This window comes from Anopheles funestus (genome assembly GCF_943734845.2).
Source record: "Anopheles funestus chromosome X unlocalized genomic scaffold, idAnoFuneDA-416_04 X_unloc_151, whole genome shotgun sequence".
Taxonomy (NCBI): domain Eukaryota; kingdom Metazoa; phylum Arthropoda; class Insecta; order Diptera; family Culicidae; genus Anopheles; species Anopheles funestus.
Window position 1 is genome coordinate 11,671 of NW_026045096.1, and position 3,330 is coordinate 15,000.

Below are 3,330 nucleotides of genomic sequence, written 5' to 3' on the forward strand. Positions count from 1 at the left end.
ACACTTTCTTCTGGCCATGGGTAGATGGCACTTGTGGCTAGATTTCTTCCATGCACCACTAATCGCTACCATGTCTGTGGCCGGAGCTATTCACGAAAGCGCCTCGCGCACTTGGTCGGATTTTTGGTCCAACTTGCACCATTTTTGGCCCATATTTGCCCCATAGCTCCGCCGGTATCCAAGATATGGCCACACTTTCTTCTGGCCATGGGTAGATGGCACTTGTGGCTAGATTTCTTCCATGCACCACTAATCGCTACCATGTCTGTGGCCGGAGCTATTCACGAAAGCGCCTCGCGCACTTGGTCGGATTTTTGGTCCAACTAGCACCATTTTTGGCCCATATTTGCCCCATAGCTCCGCCGGTATCCAAGATATGGCCACACTTTCTTCTGGCCATGGGTAGATGGCACTTGTGGCTAGATTTCTTCCATGCACCACTAATCGCTACCATGTCTGTGGCCGGAGCTATTCACGAAAGCGCCTCGCGCACTTGGTCGGATTTTTGGTCCAACTTGCACCATTTTTGGCCCATATTTGCCCCATAGCTCCGCCGGTATCCAAGATAGCGCCACACTTTCTTCTGGCCATGGGTAGATGGCACTTGTGGCTAGATTTCTTCCATGCACCACTAATCGCTACCATGTCTGTGGCCGGAGCTATTCACGAAAGCGCCTCGCGCACTTGGTCGGATTTTTGGTCCAACTTGCACCATTTTTGGCCCATATTTGCCCCATAGCTCCGCCGGTATCCAAGATATGGCCACACTTTCTTCTGGCCATGGGTAGATGGCACTTGTGGCTAGATTTCTTCCATGCACCACTAATCGCTACCATGTCTGTGGCCGGAGCTATTCACGAAAGCGCCTCGCGCACTTGGTCGGATTTTTGGTCCAACTAGCACCATTTTTGGCCCATATTTGCCCCATAGCTCCGCCGGTATCCAAGATATGGCCACACTTTCTTCTGGCCATGGGTAGATGGCACTTGTGGCTAGATTTCTTCCATGCACCACTAATCGCTACCATGTCTGTGGCCGGAGCTATTCACGAAAGCGCCTCGCGCACTTGGTCGGATTTTTGGTCCAACTTGCACCATTTTTGGCCCATATTTGCCCCATAGCTCCGCCGGTATCCAAGATATGGCCACACTTTCTTCTGGCCATGGGTAGATGGCACTTGTGGCTAGATTTCTTCCATGCACCACTAATCGCTACCATGTCTGTGGCCGGAGCTATTCGACGAACAACCATCGCATTTACCTAGGTACTTTTTCGGATTTTTGGTCCAACTTGCACCATTTTTGGCCCATATTTGCCCCATAGCTCCGCCGGTATCCAAGATATGGCCACACTTTCTTCTGGCCATGGGTAGATGGCACTTGTGGCTAGATTTCTTCCATGCACCACTAATCGCTACCATGTCTGTGGCCGGAGCTATTCACGAAAGCGCCTCGCGCACTTGGTCGGATTTTTGGTCCAACTTGCACCATTTTTGGCCCATATTTGCACCATAGCTCCGCCGGTATCCAAGATATGGCCACACTTTCTTCTGGCCATGGGTAGATGGCACTTGTGGCTAGATTTCTTCCATGCACCACTAATCGCTACCATGTCTGTGGCCGGAGCTATTCGACGAACAACCATCGCATTCACCTTCTCGTTGCACTTCTTCGGGAATTTGGTGCAACCAAGTTTTCACTATAACTTGGTCATTTTCCGTCCATCGGACATGCGGTTTTGGGTGTCGATACTTGACACCGCGCGCTACAATATGTTCCTCCACGACCATGTGGTCCGATGCTTCCAACAGGAGCTATTCGAGGAGTACCGATTTTTCACCATTAAAAATGCTCGTTTTTGCACCAACTTTTGCCTATAACTCAGGCTGTATCGATCGGATCTTCAATCTTGAAAAAGTTTTGGATAGGTGGCATCAAATGCTACATTTCGTTCTTCCACGTCAACTTTGTCCGATGTCTAGCAAAAAAGTTATTCGCGAACCAAGTCCAGAACCCATGCAATGGCTGCCCACATTGCATACATCACGGCGGTTAACTCTCGTTACTCTATACCGAGGACTTGGTACTTTTTCAGGCATTCGTTGCTACTTCTCGGTTCATGATATTCGTTTACGGTCTTCACTAGGGCATTTGGTGCTCCTTATCGGTTCATGATATTCGTTTACGGTCTTCACTAGGGCATTTGGTGCTCCTTATCGGTTCATGATATTCGTTTACGGTCTTCACTAGGGCATTTGGTGCTCCTTCTCGGTTCATGATATTCGTTTACGGTCTTCACTAGGGCATTTGGTACTGGGCTTCCCACTTTCTACTGATCGATCCATACTCACTTGCGTGCACCTAGCCTAGGAAGGTTTCCTATGGCTTCCCATCTTTCTACTGATCGATCCATACTCACTTGCGTGCACCTAGCCTAGGAAGGTTTCCTTGGGCTTCCCATCTTTCTACTGATCGATCCATACTCACTTGCGTGCACCTAGCCTAGGAAGGTTTCCTATGGCTTCCCATCTTTCTACTGATCGATCCATACTCACTTGCGTGCACCTAGCCTAGGAAGGTTTCCTATGGCTTCCCATCTTTCTACTGATCGATCCATACTCACTTGCGTGCACCTAGCCTAGGAAGGTTTCCTATGGCTTCCCATCTTTCTACTGATCGATCCATACTCACTTGCGTGCACCTAGCCTAGGAAGGTTTCCCTTTGGTACCGACTTCCATCTACGCACTCGATATAACCTAGGTACTTGGTACCGATGATGGTTAACACTCAAGCATTTCTTGCATCCTGCGTGCAAGGTACCAATTTTCACTTCTTAGGTACGTTTATGGGCCCGCATTTATCCAATATCGCTCCGATGGCCTTTCGCATTATTTCATCCGATAGCCCTTGCCAAAAGCTACCAAAAGTTCCTTCACGGCCATGTGCTCCGACGCTTAGTTTAGGAAATATTCGAAAAAATTCATCTTAGGAAAAATTTTCTTATTGGAAAATCACCTTAAATCGATGGCCATTTTTTGGGCAAAAACTTTAACGTCTTCCCGACTTTGCGGGAATTGCGAATTTTAGGCACCCAGAGAAAATCTTTTACTTTAAGGGGGCGGCCGCGAAGTTGCCCAAAGTCTCGGACACAAAAATTCTCAAGTTCCCCACTCTAGTAAAGCGCCCTATGAGTATCTCCTGGCCCGCGAGCTCTGCGAGCGGGCCAGCTTCGGCGATTTTTGCCTTTTCGCCTAGGCGGTTCTTCTACGAAATTGGTCCACAGCTTTTGCTCAGAAAGCTAGCATTTGTTGCAACAGTTAGGTACTTGGT